We start from the raw sequence: 16419 nt of genomic DNA, 5'->3' as shown, positions 1-16419 counted from the left end.
ACGTCAACCCTGTTGAAGGCGTTTTCCAAGTCGAAGAATCCAAGCGACGTGTACTCTACTGCTGCATTGATGCTGAACTCGGTGCACACATGTAGCCTCAGTGTTTGAGGTGGTCGATCTTGCTGGCCTGGCTTCACCGACTGCAGGTGGTAAGGATTTTCTATCTTCCAGGTCCTTCACCACTCTCTGAGCTGCAATCTTCTCGCAAATATTTCTCCACACATTGCACAATCTTAAAACTAATATATAAAAGGAACGGAAATTCTCTCTCTCTATTGTTAAAGTTATTCCTCATCTTTTCCTAACCTTTTACTGTGTGCTAATCAGATAATTCAATCATTTCAGTTCTGTCTTACTACATGCTATTTGCAAAAAAATGTGACCACTCATGCAAAATGCACTGACTTGCCGAAAAATTTAACAAAACCAAGTAATTAAAAGGATGTGGTTAAATGGCAGCACGCTAACAACAAAGCACCTGACTCATATAGAGAAGCCTCGCGGCTGCACCCTGGTTATAGATTAAGCTCATAAACGACACTACAGTACTGCAAAAGATCAACCTTTAGTGGACTGATAAAACATGAAACACGACTTCCTACAAATCCATTTAGAAGCTTTGCTTTATAAGCTGGATAAAATACCGTCGTCATAAACGGGACAAATACGCTTAAATTGTGCCCAATAAACGATATTTTACTTGTTTTAACATTGTTGTTCCGTGCACCCGAAAGGTCGTGCATCCGTATTTTGTTCTGAGTTGATCAGTGTACGTCTTGATGTGATGTTACAGTTTTATATTCTTATATCAACCTAATGGTAGGAAATGAACTACCTATTTGCAACACACAGTGAAGCAGATTGAGATGCCTAGCTGGGTCTTTCATACAGGGTGTACGCAAAAAAAGTATACACTTGGATAAATTACCCCCAAATCAGCTCTTTATACTTTTGGAAAATACCTTCGATTGGTATTGGTAGGAAGGGGTTTCCTGCATATCTGTATAAAATTGCACACCCAGCTTAAGCATGAGCGAGCAAGGGCAAATTGCCTGAAGCAGGTTAAAACTGGTTTGCACCACTAAGGGGTGGCATTTAAATTGAATCGAAGATCATGAGAAAGGACATTGGGCATCCGCCTTGTTTTCTACAAAAATTGCTAATTACAAGCATTAATCCTTTGGCCTCCACGCCTATATAAAAAGTATATATTTTGATATAAGCATTTTTATAATCTATAATTTTATTTTTTTATTTTTTTGGAAAATGTTTCGATCGATATTGGTCGGTAGGGATGTAATGCATACCTTTACAAAATTTGACACCCAGTTTTTCACGCATGAGCGAACAAGGGCAAATTGCCTGAACCAAGTGAAAATTGGTTTGCAACGCAAAGGGCTGGCATTTAAAGAAATGAAATTGACATGGAAGCCAAAGAGTTCATGCTGTAACCTGGAAACTTTGTGGAAAACATGGCAGATGCGCCTAATATACCTTACCATGGTCTTTGATCCAATTTAAATGCCATCCCTTGACATGCACTGCAGTTTTTAGATTTTTTATGCAAGTTTCCCCTGTGCGCTCATGCGTGAAAAGCTGGGTCTAAAATGTTGTACAGATATGCATTCAATCCCTACCTAATTACAATATCGATTGAAGCATTTTCCAAAAATTAAAAAAATAAATTTTATAAAAATGTATACTTTTTTAAATTGACGTGGATGCAAAGGGTTAATGCTGTAATTAGCAATTTTTGTGGAAAACAAGGCGGATGCCCAATGTCCTTTCCCATGGTCTCTGATCAAACTTAAATGCCATCCATTTGCCATGCGAGCCTGTTTTAACTTGGTTTCGGCAATTTGCCCTTGCACTCTCATGCGTGAAAAGATGGGTGTGAAATTCTGTACAGATATGCATTACACCATTATCTTCCAATATCCATTGAACATATTTTCCAAAAATATAAAGTACCAATTTGGGGGTAATTTATCAAACTGTATACTTTTTTTGATACACCCAGTATAGTCCATGGTCAGATATGTTCGACCTTTGATTACAGGGACGATTTCTTGCGGGGAGTTACATGGTTTATCAAGTAAATCGCGGCAATTAGCTGATATTTCACCTATTTCTAATTACGCAAGAACGATGCGTTGGAGAAGCACTTGAAAATGGACTTGGTCTCACAATTACGGTAGTTTTGAAGGCGCAAAATGGAGTGGATTGTGACGCACAGTTGATGAAAAATTATTTTCACTATATTTTCGTCTGCTCGAGAAAGGTGATAGACCATTGCTACGCACTGGATAAAACGTGCGCGTTGACCACCGTAATTAATAAGACGGAAACGTTAGGGACTATGACAGGATTTTCTTCTATAGTTTGAAAAAACACGGAATCTGTGATGAAGGCACACACGTACTTCTCTTACATTGAATTGAAATGGTACGCAATGAGTGGGAGTGTTAACACAAATCGTTTTTAAATAATTGAACGTGTTTTTTTTCAGATAATTGCAAAGAAAGGTTGTCAATCGACCATTGTAACCTTGGGTTTGTTCCATGATGCGGCGTTAGGAAACTCATGTAACGCTGCATTGGCAAAGCGCTCTCGTGAATAATTGCATTGCTTGAATTACAGACCAGCCCAGTAGTTTTAGTGAAAACACCTTCCACCTGAAGTCAATTTCTATCGAATGACTACAATTTCAGGAGAGAAAAAATGTCAAGAACGTGCAGTTGTTTAATAATTGCTTCATGTAATTATGGACGTTTTAAAAAAAACCTGATTTTTAAAACGCATGACTGTACCAAATCAGTGGAACGCAATCATTTCGTTCCAACGATGTAGAACTGATAATAGCGCGAGTACTAAAATCCTACTCGATTAAAATGTCCTTCATTCATCCATTGAGTTAGGAGAGTTTAATAATTTGCGATTGATTAATTTTCCTGAGTAATCAATTCAGTTTGTCGAGGTGACAAGTCAAATGACACGGTACAATTGATTAAGGCGTTAAGTTAGTGTCGTTTCTTTCACGTCAATTTCGTTTTGAGCGCAAGCATTTGAGGGAGTGTGTCTGATGGATTTTTCGATTAAGTCAAACTCCCATTAAGGCAAATATGCGAAAGGGAGCTTGACGCCGAACATGATTATCATCATACCCACTAAAAATAGAAGCTTTTAGAGCTTTAATCTGAAATTTCTTTGAGGGTTTTTAACCGATGCCAATAAACACGTTCTAGAGGTAATTTCGGTAAATCAAGAACTTAGTGATCGAATGATTTTCAATTTGATTTTTTCCTAAATTTTCAGGAAAATCGCTTTTCTTGGAAACTATGTCTTCTAATCTATTTAAATATGAATTACATTTACAACCTGGGTGTTCTTTATACTTAATGAAACGGCCAGGGGCCATTGTGCTCACAGTATAGATAGCTGGTGCTTTGGAATTCATCCTGGTTAAGAAACATTGGATATGTATAGTATATAGGTCAAACCAAAGTCGGTATGACATGCGATGTATCTTTGCTTGGATTAAGTACCATAAGAATATCATCAAAAACAAGTCACTAATAAACGAGATATTGCACTTTTTACCTTTATTTAGTTTTGGCCCCCTGGTGGCCAAGTCAAGAATCAGACCGGACCGAAATTCAGTGTCAAATGTCTTCTGACCTAGGGGGTCATGCATACAAAGTTTTGAGTTCATAGCCCTAGCGGTTAAGAAACGTTCCACTGTTTTTGAAATAGGATATGACGGACGACGACGTCGACGGACGACGGACACTGCGGTGTCGTATAGACTCACCGTACCGGTGAGCAAATAAGCCAGACCTACACTCTTCGGTTATCGTCAAAACGTGCTAATCGACCGAACATTTTTTTTACTCTCGCGCAATCGATCGGGCGTGGTCTATAATAATTACCGAGTTACCGCAAATCTCGCAAATATGAATTACGAATTACGGACTTATAATTACAAAGGACCCGCGTTCCATTTTGCAATCTGCTTTATTGGTGTTGTGTATTAGAAGTTAATGCTTTCGTCAAGTTTCGATCTTATTGAAAAAATGGCGCTGCTACAATGTAGACTAATTTGTCTCGACTTGGCAAGCTCGTCACCACGACTTCTAAACTCAGTGCGACTAAGAATTGCAGTGGATTGTTAAAAGAACGTTTGATCCCGAATGACCCTTCTACGGGTAACAAACGTTGATCTTTTATTTTTTTCAAACATCTTTGCATAATAAGAATAGTTAACGTCCAAGGGCTAAAGCAATGCATTGATAGCTATTCTAAAATACCTTGGTACCGTAAAGTCAACTTTAAAATGGAAAATGCATAAGCCTCGTTCTGAGAGTGGAGTGTTTTGGACCAACGTACTCTCTACTATACCACAGTAGAGCATTTCACTGTTGTCGATATCGCATTAAACAGTGAACATTCTACTGTGTGTTTGCTTTTGCGCACATTCTCTGCGCAACGAAGAATACTTTTTGTCTCACGTATGAAGTTTGGCAGTGGTCATGGGTCGGGGTCCCATCATTCCCAGCCGTAAGTCACAATCAGGTAACTTTTTGTCTCACAAATGAAGTTTGGCAGTGATCAGGGGTCGGGGTCCTATCATTCCCAGCCACGAGTCACAATCTGGTAACTTTTTGTCTCACGTATGAAGTTTGGCAGTGATCATGGGTCGGGGTCCCATCATTCCAAGCCGTAAGTCACAATCAGGAATTTTTTTGTCTCACATATAAAGTTTGGCAGTGATCAGGGGTCGGGGTCCTATCATTCACAGCCACGAGTCACAATCTGGTAACTTTTTGTCTCACGTATGGGCCCACTCATTGTTAATTCAAGAAGCGGATAATAGACGGCGAAAGCATCTGGCCAGCTGTGAACTGTCTACTGTGTAAGTGGAAAATGGAGACAGTGAAGAGTTCACTGTTTTGTGCGGAGCATGCTCTGTTTGGACACGCAACCAAGATGCTCTACCAAAGTTCCCTCGGGTTGCACTAAAATGTGGAAACCATGCACACTTCAGAAGTTTGAGGCTCTCAAAACACTGCTTCAAACACAAATCAGCCAAGGAAGCATCAACCACCCTAAGTTTTTTAATGAGCACTACACATATTTGCCGAGAAAAACGCTCCAAATAGCCCATTTGCGCGGATTTTAGGATCACTTGAGCGAGCCGATGCGGACTTCCTATGCGCGCTGTACAAAATGTACATGTCTCATTTTCTGTAACGTTGCCGTAACATAATGTAAACAACGGCGCTACCGGCGCTCCGGGCCGGCGATGGATGGAATTTGCCAAATTCGCACATATTCAAGTTATTTTCGTGGCCTATCTTTTTAAGTTTGAGGTATTTTAGAATAGAAATTGAACCCTCGGCTTCGGACCTTGGTTGAGTTACCAAGACACTCTCGGGTGGAGCTAAAATTTCGTTAGCTCCACCCTCGAGTGTCTTGGTAACTCAACCAAGGTCCGAAGCCGAGGGTTCAATTCCTTAAATTAAAAGACACAAAGATTTAGCATTCAGAATACAAAAAAGAGTAATAATACACGACATGTGATGAGAGTAAAGATTTTCGACTGTGAATAAATCAATCAGTTCTGAGGTCAACAATAATGGACAATAAAAACTTGCTGGACAGTTGCAGTACTAAAAATCAAGTGTCAAAGCTAAGGTGCTCTGAGGCATGGGGTAATACCGCCAGCTAGGAGTTCAGATTGAGGTGATTAAAGAATACGAAGTCGAAGTTTGGCAGTAACCTAAGATTATCATAAAACTGCTGACGCTTTTTGTTGAAACAAAGGCAATTGAAGAGTAGATGTTTCGTAGTTTGGGTTCGAAAATCACACATACACCCGGGATCCAGAACACGTGCAAATTATGTGCTTGGACAATGATGTCTGATTTGTCGAATCAAATATAACAGCACCAAATTCTAAGTGCGGTAAAATAAAGGATTTAAACAAACATTCCAGATGTCTTGATTTAACAGATGACCTCAAGGCAAATAAAGGATTTAACATATTAATACAGACGTAACAGACGTTGATCAGCTTAGAAACCAGTGGTCTCTTTATATATCAATAGCAGTTCGTAATTCGTAATTTGTAATTCGTGAAATTTTCGGAAACTCATTATAACGGATTTAGTTTGTTTTGGCACTAGGAAAACTAGATGTAATTAACTACAAATGGCCAAGGTTGATCAACAATCGACAAAAAATATACTTCAGAGCAAAATTGACGTCATTTATAACACATTTTCTGCTTATTCGGCAAGTAACATTCCAAGCAAGAAAAGACGGATCACAAAAACGCATGCGCGGAACCAATAGCTGGAAACAATATTGCAGATCCAGTGATAGAACCCTGAGATAACCCAACATATTTAAGGCCAACAGTGTTTGTGTTCAATGTGTTTTCTTGTGGCCCGATCAGGTAAACTTAGATAGATATTCCGGTGTGGGAGTTTAAATGAACGCGAATTCACCGAAACTTCGCAATGATAGTATTATTTTTCAAAGATCTAGCTTATATCCTGAAGGTTTGCGGGACGAAGGTGTCAATTATCTCTGATCATGAAGGCGTGCAATTTCAACACTAGAGGCTATGCCAGTGGAACATATTGAACAATAACGAAATTTGTATGCCGCATCAAAACTCACTAGACCAGTGATTTTAGCATGTTTTAAATGTGCCATAATAGAATTTTCGATTAAAAGCTTCGGGACAACAACAAAATTAAAGCAAAAATATGGACATTTAGCCTCAAGAATATCAGCCATCATGTGTGAGATGTTTTATAGCAGGTTTGATTAGTAACACGATCCGATATATGAATGGCAGCCATTGATGTGACGTCATCAATATGTCAGAGCGTTCGGTTTTACAGATGAGTCACGCGTAAACTCTTTTACTTGGAGAATGGTCCATATTTTCTCTATTATTATTATTGTATTCGTCGTAAATGAAATATTAGATCACTCAGCCTGGAATGGTATCCATGCATTTTGTAAAATATTCTTTTCATCGACTGGGACATTTTGGAAATGACCTCATTGAGCAATCACCAATGAGACGTGAGCAAAAAATATCGGGTCATTAACACCTGGTATGTCAACAGTAACGTCTCATTTCAGAATTACCAATAAAATGAGTTAAAGTAAGCACTCATGAGTGGAAATGAAAATCTTGATATTTCTTGTTCTTGTTCTTATAGGAAAAGTGCACAAAAAATAATCTCGACAAAGACATTTTTTACTCGTCGTACAGGTTTTGTGTGTGTGTAAAACAAATAAAAGCTACCGTGCTGAAACCTTTATATGATATTCATATTATATGATTCTAGATCATGTGCACACATTTTTGTTACATTAATGTGCGTCCAACTTTTAGATATAAAACTTTAAAAGACAGAAAAAGTCGATTTATCAGTCTTCACAACCCGACTGTTGAACATGCTGAAATTTATATTCAGTATATATATTACACAAATATAACACAATAAATTTTCAAATGCAAGTTTCTAATATTTGAACGAACGGCCTTTGAAGATGAATGGGCCAATTAAGAAGATTAGACCTAGTGGGAAATTATGAAGCATTCTACGCCATGAAAACAGACCGTGGCGTGCAATACTACTCTGCAAATGTCATTCCACTAGTGCATCATTACCGACATACGTTTAAATTGTTTTTGATAATAGGCTTTCCCATCACAATATTTAAACAATTTACCTTTCGAGGAATCTCTCCTCGGATCACAGTGGGACCATCTTGATTTCAAGTCGTTCATGTATTAAACATTTCACCCATGGTTGCCATGGTCCGAAATCATTCTTACAGAACCTAATTACAAGATGAATACAACAATATTTCCCTAACAGACTTCAACAACAATTGTATCATCAAACCCGTGATGAACGTCACTAAAGACCTAACAAATCTCACTGACTAGCAAAAAAGTAATATAATGTCAAATGATGTCGTATCTAGCTTTACAACCACTCTAAATAATTATTTTAACATTTTTATCCTATCAAAAGCGCTAATAATAATTTGGCATCGATCATGTCGATTGGCTACGATTGATGTGAGTGTATAGCCTATAGTAATTTGTTGGATGATGGTATTTAGATGAAATAAATACTATTTTTGAATTGACCATAGTCGCACATGATGCAAACTAAAGAGAGAGTACAACTAAACAATCGATTTCATTTGTTATTTGAACGTCATTTTGCCTGTGTCTATCCTTTTTTGAAATTCTACTTCTGGCGCCAAGGCCAAATCTAAATAAATAGTCAAGTCCTTGGGGTGTTATGCACGAAGGTCCATGAGATTGACTCAATATAAGCAGTAAAATAGGACAGTTACACATATTTTTAAGTAGCGTTCCTTGAAATACAAACATTTATGATCGGATTGGGACTTAATAAAACATTTCATGGTATGCAGTTTATTCACCATCTCGAAAATATGTACACACAATTTCGTCACCAAAACCTCTCCGTATGACTGCTATCATCTGGTCGCAAAAACTTTTGTTTATTTTTGTACGCAGCAATATATGAATGTAATGTTTAAGCTATATGTAAGGAGCACTGTTTTTGCATGCGGCTACATTCGTTGTATTGTCATATACTTCGTTCATCTTGTCAGTAGATAAAATGCTCCTGGCGTGCAGAATATATCCTTTATTGATAAATCTTATTTTTAGACCAATACTTTTGTAAACACTTAATCTAATAACTTGAATTTTTAACTTCAATCGCTGATTGTTATATTTTGAATGCCCCAGAATAGAATTGTGAAAGTCTTCAAATTAGTTATCCGAGTGAATTACAAAAGGTACAGTACTGGCACTTGTCGGGCGCCTCAAAGATAGAGCATCAGTGATTTACTATTTTGTTCGAAAATGTGCCACTGACACATTTTGGATTAAAGCCCCGGGACCAACAAAACAAAACAAAACAACATCTACTGTTAGCATGATATCATCCAATATCTGTTTGCTTTTTTTGTGGCAGATTTGGCCTAGTAATGTGGTCAGATACATAATTGGCTCCCGTTGATGTGACGTCATCACTATGTCTGAGCGCTTAGGTTACTTTACTTCACTGGAACCACTTTACAGTCGTAAATACCGCTATTTATGGATATTTAGGAAAGATGACTTCATTACAGCGATAACAGATCAGATGTTAGCAATAATTTTGGTCATAAACGCCTAGTATTTCATCACTAACATATCATTGAGCAATTAACATACAAAAAATGAGTCAACGTAAACAATGTGTGATGATCAAGTTATTGATATTGCATGCCTGCCCGTAACTTTATTTTTTGTTAAAAACATACGGACTTCTTTTTACACTTGTGTGGTCGTGTAAAACACATACATAGCCAACATGCTGAAATTGTATACAATATACTCCTATCAGTTGATCCTTAATGTGCATGGATTTTATATACTTTCTGTGCGTCCTTGTCTCAGGTATGCAACTCTAAAAGACAGGCAGGTTTCTTTTAATAATAAGATAAGAACAAGATGAGATACTTTCATCAATTGTATTTAGTTTGAAACTTTTTTTATCAACAAAATGGTGAACAAGGTTACACGTAAATAACGAGTGATAATTTTGCCACCTCTCAAGCGAATGGTCTACGGTGTAGATACGAAAGGTTGTGCGATATTGTTGTCATTAAAGATTTTTAAAAATGTAAATGACACTGCCATTGTTATTATAGCTATCATTTTATATATAGCTACTTAGTGAACTCATATATGCTCGTACAATATGACTCTTGCTCTTATCATATGTCTTTGAACACCTTTAAAAGTCACATTTAGATTTTAGCACATATCGCGGAGGCATATATAATGCATAATATTTCATTCGACGGTAAACCTTGCCCGTTATCAAGCTCAGCATGGGTAAAAAATAATCATTTTGTTAATTGTTTTTCTGTAGTCTGCAAGCCTTCTTCATCGGAACCGTAGTATGTCTCGTACAATCGCACTTATGTCTTTTTCCTTGTACACAGTGAATATACTCTCAACGAACCGATCTAAGACCATTTTGAATATGCAAGCCAATTGCAAGCCCCCGTAGATTATGTACATTATCGTACGATTCTATTCATCAGCACTGTTCAATCGAGTTTGACAATTGGCGGTACCTACCCCTACCGGTTATGCCATTCGCCTTTGCATCAATTTCACGGTAAGAGGTCGTAAGGTAGGCCCAAACTATTTTTACTACACAGGGTGGTCCAGAAAAAACCTAATCGGATACTTCCACTACATAAGGGTTAAAACCATTTATATCAGTGGATGGGGAATCTTTCCAGGCGAGGAATTATACCAAGATCGCTCGATTTGGTCCAGTATTTTTAGTGTATTAGAGCCCATTTTTTTAAGTACAGCCAAGCTTCATACGCGCATAGGAAAAATCGAACTGTGCTGGTAAATTGAGCTTAGTAAGTAGGTGAATAATGAAGTGTTAGGCAAAATTACGGATATGAGATGTGTGGCAAAGTTCCTAGTGACATTTGCAACTGAGTAAAGGTCGTGTTCGTATGGCCAGGCCTCAGCACACGTACCACCAAGATGTTTGTAACCTATAACAGAAGCGTTCTGTTTTTCTGCATCGGACATGGTCAAGGGATTCCAACCTTGCTTCATCACAAAAACATATCTACAAAAAAACCTATTAAACGGAATCGGTCGATCTTGGTATCATTCTTTTTCTAGACAGATTATTCATCCATTGGTAACGGTAATGGTTTAATCCCCTGGTAGTTGAAGTATCCGGTTGCGTTTTTTCTGGCCACTTAGTATTATCAACGCGATGTATGTTATTGAATATTCGTTTTCAGTAGACCTATGCTTATAGACAGAGAAATTGACCGACCGCACCATACCCACTGATAGAAGTATTGTGAATGGGTCATAAGTGATCAAGTCATTGCCAATGCTAACCACTTTCATTCAACTTATCACAACCACAAGACCGACAAATTTGAGTCATTGCGCATGAAGAGACATCGGCCTAGTGTTCAATGCATATTGTTCTAGGGACGGTCATGCCTCACATTAATGAACCGGTCTTATGTCGATGAGTCTAGAGTATATACATGTACATGTATACATACATGCCACGAGGGTGTTATTTAGGCTATTAACTCCCAATCTCAAAAGACATTTTTCATATGTGTACACCCATGCGCATGACCTACCAAGTTCACTACAGAATGCACAGCAAAAGCTCCAATCTCGCCGCAGGTGGCTATACTATCAACTTTGAAATATGAATGTTTTCTGCACTTCAACATGCGTACATAGGCTGAAGGAAGAAGCTTGACGGTTTGTCTAGGAGTAAAATGATGTACTAAATCAATCTATAACTTGAATTGAATTGAAATGCCAAATCCAAAGACATATGGTCGAATGCGTTAGGGATACTGGATATTCTCGTGATCATAGTCAGTATATCCGGTAACGTAAACTTTCTGTGGGAACTTCATTAAAATGTCATGTTATCTCCAACTTCATGATACGACATATAGCACTTTGCCCCAGAAATGTGGTCACAAATGACAGCTTTTTTATTTTGCCCACGGCCTGATAGGAATGGTCATTCACTGTCGTGATTTATATCACCCTCTCCAAGCAGTAATTCCTGCTCAGTAAACACGGTAAAACAAACACAGCATCATTAATGCTTCTGAAAACACCCGCGGCTTGCTTGAAGCCAACGAAAAGTTGCAATAACCAAGCAAAGTCACTCCTCGCAATTTCATGCAATTGTATGCAATTTTTAATGAAAATCAGCGTCTATCGAAAACAGAAAATGAAGTAACCACAGACGAAATGCTATCAAACGCTTAACCCACGAAGTCTAAACAAAACACCAGGATTGTATGGCTTCTCTTCTTAGTTTTACCACCGAAATTCATTTAAAGCTAATGGTAAATCCCTTTAAAGACTAAGTAGAAAGCCCATAAAAATCGGTCGAAATACAGTTTGCCGGTAAGATATTAACTCGATACATCACTACTGACCAACATTTCTGTGCCGAAATATTGCCACATGATCATCTATATCAGTGATTGAAATCGGCCGTTCAAGGGGCAAATATCTTGGCACCAAAAAACAGACGTCCGCCAAGTTTTGGTAAATGACTTCATACCATGTAAAATCCAAGAAGGACGTCTCCGTGTCGCCGACGGGTCGGGTTCTAGCGAAATTTACGCACCTCGGCGCAATAGAGGTCGATATGACGTAACATACAATTTTGTGACGTCATACGATGTAAATGGCGGCCTCTATGTACAAGTGCGGTTTTTTGAGCGGGAATTGCCAGCCAAACGAAAAATGGCCCATAGAAGTCATTTGCGACCTGATATCCGCTCAGAAGTTTCTGGGTCGTTATAAATGTTCGCTGTGACTACAGGAATGAAAAACAGTGTGTTTCTAATCTACTTACTCTATAAGGAATCTCTGGAGAATGGAAAATAGCAAGACAGTCAAATGCTATTCTTGCTTGGGTCACGGTCACCCCAAAATGGAAATGACCCTTAGGCCATTATGGCATTACACTGTCTTCACACTGGACAATAGGTCGCACGTCCTCAAGCTGCGTCATAGGCCAATGTTTGAATATGCAAAATCATGCGGCAATCGATTAGTTATAGATGGATATTTACATAGATATTTATCATAATTGTATCTAATCAAAGATGTTTGTATCTGGAAATAATCAATAAAGGGAAGCCTCTGGATACATCTTGAAAGAACAATAACCTGCAGTTCGTTTTGCAGATGTCGAAACAGTGTGACAAAAATGTTTAGAATACTTTTTTGAAACATTGACATAGCGACCAGATGCACCTTCTTCAATTTTATGTGACACAATTGCAAATGTTTTTTTCTTCAATTTTCATGTGCTTTTTGCTTTTTCCACTCAAACCAGATCGTTATTTGCGCGACTCGGCGGCTTTCTTCTCGTCTTCAGCGTTCGCTCTGCACTTGGAGATTATTTTCTCCAGGGAGTATTTCTCCTCCAAGGCGGGATGAGCTCGGTGGTCGATACGACATTGATTCGCCGGAGTGAGAATTCTATTGCGTTTAGAGCTAATTTGACAATTAAACGGTATTACTACGTGACCATCGCGAATCCCCGACAACATGACCGCTCGTTGGTTGGAATGGCGCATTGAACCTTCAAAGATCGTGGATTCATCTACAGTGGCGTATCGGGAAATTGCTACGGTTATGTTATAAAGAAAATATAGTCCTTTCTCTCGGGATATTTTTTAGCCCTTGGAATGAGAAATCACACTCCTCGTGGCCCAAGAAATCTTTTTGCCTTCGAAAAAGGGATATTTTTGATAACATGCACGATTGCCTGTCTATACTACGCTTAAGCCGTATCAAGTGTAGTTACTCTAAACCCAGACAATTTTCGCGGCCGAAAAACTTCGCGAGTCTGTCTATTTTCGCGAGTCTCATGAGACAGTGGATCAATGCGCAAAGTAATTAAGCCCAGAGCACACTAAAATCGGCACAAATAGGCCAAACTCATTTAAAAGGTGGGGAATGTGTGTGTGCAAATTGTGAAATTAACTAGGAATTAAAAAGAGCAGGTGGCAAATTATGAATTATGAACATTTTGACAATGATGTGCTTTTTTAAATGTGTGTTGAGCTCATTTTATATACATGTAGTTCGATTGACAAATAGAGACCTATAATTGTGTAAATTGTTAAGGTTGCTCCTTGTATAAATGTTATTACTAAGCAAAGTAATGCATTAGCTACTGTAATGCACCCTTGCACAACATGTACCTTGAGTGTACTAATAAACATACATTTACCAGAGTCTTTCAAATAAAGGGTCAGGCAACTAAGGACCGTATGGGTTTGAACATCAAAGCCATCGCTCGTTCACAAAGACGCGCGTTGGACAGAGCGCTCTCGAGTCACGCGTTGACACAAGCCAATTCCGCACAACCGGAACTTGAACAATTCTTCGATCAGGTGAACATAGCCATTACAAATGCTCCGTTTTAAATCAAACGCCAGCTTTAAATTCAGTGATTTCTATAACACTATTTAGATATAGTGTCAAAGACAACATTGATACGAAAAGTAATATGTTTCGGCCTTTACTTTGCGCGAGTTTGAGAAGAAGTGATGGCACTAACTTGAGAATGATTTTCGAAATGCGCTTTTCTACTCCAAATCATCACATATTTTTGTTGTTAGCAGTTAAGTATGTTGTCGGTGCGAAATGGACCATCTAAGGGTATCACATAGTTCCATTTGTTGTCATCTACAATTTTGACCACAACGAGAGGTTTAATTTCACGGTCGTGGTAAAAAAACGAGAAAGAAAGGTACCAAAAAATACTATATGTCTTGACTTCTGTATCAAACGTTAGCATGTTTTGAAATCACATTTTTGTGTTATTAAAAAAATTTCAAATTTAATGTAACTGTTATATAATGGGATATGTGTTAGTTTAGTGATTTTGAAGCCCAGTTGCATGCTTTATGAAATTAGAAAACGGTTCGTTTTCACATCCATGGGCTTGCTTTGGCAAACACTAAAACGCAAAGTTATGTAAGGTTTATTTTGTTCCAATATTTTCGAACACGCCATTTAGCTTTAACCTAACTATGCATGTACTTTATGTCGAGTTTATTTTGAATCGTTTCATACGATACAGCAGTACATACGTGCCTGTGACAAGTTTGCCTTTGATTACAACAAAATTATGATTTTTTGAAATAACAAATTGCAAACCGATCAGTGAATGCATGTAGCTTTATTGCGGTTTGATTATTGTTTTGTTTGGCAATCAGCAGCTTATCAAAATTAACTAACACATCCGCCTAAATTGTCAGATCGTTCACATCAATATAAGTCAATAACTTGTATTGTATGTATTTGTTATACCGCTTGTAGTGCAGAGTATATTTTTGGTGAAATTGTTGGTCGTTCTATCATTGTTTTGCACCTCTAGCTAAACTAAAATGGGCTTCATCGTGGCTTCAAGTAATTAACTAGGCAATTAACTCGAGAGAACTGTGAGATCAAAGGAAACTTGCTGCGACCTGACTTTTAGTTTGAAAGACTCTGCCTATACCTACATTGTGATATGTGCTAATTGCGCAGCGGGTAGGAGATCTCTCATCACCTTTTCGTATAGTTACGATGATGAATTGAATTTCAGGAAGTTTGTGAAAAATTGAGGTACGGAATTCTCATGTAAAACAATGGATTATTGCGCCTACCGAAACTAAGTTGCAGTTCATTGGGAATGATTGTAAAATTACGCTTAAGTTTGTAATCATCTTTAGGTTTGGAAAAGCGTATGTTTAAATATTACGCTAGAGTTCTTTTTGTCGAGTACTAAGACCAGTCTTAACCCGATTATTTTTGTAAAATGACGTCCTTTAAGCGAGAGCCAATCTTATTCGAGTAAAACTATTGACCTATAAAAACTCCAAACGTCACTGAATCACCTCATAACACTATTGTCATCGAAAATGAGTCAAGTCCCATGTCGTGATCACGTAACGTATACTTCAAATCCTGCAGGTGAAGAATCGTGTAAAACAGGTTCATCTGATGTTACAATTTTGGACAAATCTTACAATTTGCCTGCCTACCTCGAATCGAATACTTGCTACATTTTCATATATGAGATGTTCAATTTATTCATGACTTGAACAATTTACATCGAATGAGCGATTTTAAAGACCAACCACATATTAGTGTAGAAAAGGGCACAACTAATGAAGAAGTAGCGGTAAATAAAAACCACTCTACCTTGTTGTCCTAAGTGTCTATTTCCTATCAGGTGGGAAGTATCTGTCGTCGGCACGGAGGCTATAACGTATGTTCCCCTGTTCGCCCTAAAATGGTACTGAGTATCCTCTAAACGCGCCTCTCTCGAATAGACTTACTAAATCGATGATTCTAACATATAACCGAATCCTACTGGTCCCACGCGTTATGACGACACTGCATGAATATTGATATACGTGGGGGTTACCCTTCTGCTGACTAACGCGCCGCCGCATAGAGAGCTGGTATTTTGGTTCATCCAATAATGTCGAACGTTAATGTTGCTTGTGATGGCTTTGAGCGATATCGTCGCGCTTTGTCACGCGGCGTTTAAGATAGATGAGCCGACTGCGCCAGCCTCATGTTTTATCTCTCTTGCTTTATGGTATTTATATACAGTAGTTATGACGTCATTTCCTGATTTCACACTCATTCTGCTTATAGATATACTACAATCTGTTATAGTTGGATAATATGTGTATAATTAACCTACTTTCATGTTGTTGTCATCGAATGTCTTTTCTATCTGGTTGTTGATCTTT

The 16419-nt window shown here is 38.1% G+C and overlaps 1 protein-coding gene across 2 annotated transcripts in view; it reads right to left on the bottom strand.

The window, feature by feature from the left end:
- Positions 1 to 15996, bottom strand: part of LOC135497983 (FMRFamide-like neuropeptides 7) — a 154737-nt gene extending 138741 nt beyond the window's left edge. The window contains exon 1 of one of the 2 annotated variants that reach the window (XM_064788086.1): positions 15860 to 15996. The gene's annotated coding sequence lies outside the window, so the exon portion shown is untranslated. The remainder of the gene's footprint in view (positions 1 to 15859) is intronic. The other variant, XM_064788087.1, reaches the window with a different exon arrangement.
- Between the last annotated feature and the right edge of the window lie 423 nt (positions 15997 to 16419).

The sequence above is a fragment of the Lineus longissimus genome, chromosome 13 (assembly GCF_910592395.1).
Source record: "Lineus longissimus chromosome 13, tnLinLong1.2, whole genome shotgun sequence".
Classification (NCBI taxonomy): domain Eukaryota; kingdom Metazoa; phylum Nemertea; class Pilidiophora; order Heteronemertea; family Lineidae; genus Lineus; species Lineus longissimus.
Note: the sequence above shows the minus strand (reverse complement) of the source record. Positions and strands in the feature narration are given on the sequence as shown.